This window comes from Nilaparvata lugens, chromosome 6 (genome assembly GCF_014356525.2).
Source record: "Nilaparvata lugens isolate BPH chromosome 6, ASM1435652v1, whole genome shotgun sequence".
In the NCBI taxonomy this organism is placed as follows: domain Eukaryota; kingdom Metazoa; phylum Arthropoda; class Insecta; order Hemiptera; family Delphacidae; genus Nilaparvata; species Nilaparvata lugens.
The window spans coordinates 23,074,939-23,076,452 of record NC_052509.1 but is presented as its reverse complement, the minus strand read 5'-3'; positions in this window follow the sequence as shown (position 1 = coordinate 23,076,452).

The window sequence follows — 1,514 nt, the reverse complement described above, 5'->3', positions numbered from 1 at the left end:
TTTCCTGTGAAGCTTGTATCTTTCTGGGATTGCATTGACTAGACTGGGTGCTATCCATTTTTTTACTGGTTTATTTTTTCACTTAGTCTTATTGTTTTTGTAACAATTTGATCGATATTGTCGGTGCTGTAAACATCAGACCAGTTTTCAATCTGTAAGTCAGCTATCCGTCAAAATCAGTTACAGTTTTTGTCTATAATTTCTCTGCTACCGCGTTATTTTTCATGGTTCCACTCAAGTGCAGCGAAATACTATAGTGATCTGTTATATTAGCTCTAATAATCACGCCACGCTGCAGGTCTCTATTGTTTCCCCCCTCCTTAAAAAATATGTGGTCTATGCAGGTACCAGTAAATAGTAGACTTAAGATGCGCGTGAACACTAGCGTCAGTTGATTAATTTTGAAATTAATACGGTACATCATGTTATAGATTACAACGAGTATCACTCGTTTACTTACGAGTATAATGGAAATTTTCATAATGGCAAGGAAAGTTGTGTGAGTGCGCCACACCAGATTTTTTTGATTCGGCAGAGGTTGAAGGAAACCAACTGCACAAACCTGACTTTTGTACCCCTATTTAAAAAATACGAAGGCCTACCGGTAATCAAAAAGTATTTAGATTTTATATTATGAAAATTACGGCTTGCCAGGCTGGTTGATTGAAATAACTGGCAACAACTCAGCAACTCAGCTGGTTGACTGATGTTTTTGCTTTGCATATTAGCGATTAGCGTGTTGATGATATTCAAGGGGTAAATCGGTAAAACCGATTGTTAGACTGCGACTTTGGCTAGTTGTTGATTTGTCTCCAATTAGACCTTCTAAGTAGAATTCAAGAGGATTTTTATTATTCAACCAAAGCTTATGAAAGATAAATTATTGATATAAAAATATTATTATCAAATAGAAATCTATTTTACTACAATTCTATTTTGTAAGAATTATTTTCAAAATATCATAACTTATTACATTATGAAAAAATTTCAATGGAAGTATTGTAATAGGCTACTTACAATATCATTAGATAATACAATCGACATTTTTTTTTTGTTTCAGAAATGTATGAAAATGGAAGTAGAAGTGTCATTATAGAGAGCAGCAATGGATATTCCTTGAGTGGAGTTCAGACAAAAAAATGCATTCTGATCAGTGGTATCATACTGGGCTTTCCTGGATTCGAGAATATCCTCCTTGAATTTGTTTCAAAACCTCATCTCTCCCCCAAGATAAAGTTTCAATATTCAATAGAAACATGGAAGAATCGTTAAGCTCGTTGAAATTGAATGATAGTGAGCATTATTTGAAAGTAGATTCTATTATATTCTCCGATATAGTATACCAAACGTTGAAAGAAAATTCATTTGATCGGTTCTTCGATATCAGGACTGTAGAGAAAGACTTGAATGATGACGCTGGTCTACTGTTCATGATGTGCTCGACGTTCGTCGTATTAAAAGAGAGACACAATACCGAAAACAAACGGAGTGGTAGAGTTTCAAGTTCTGTAAAT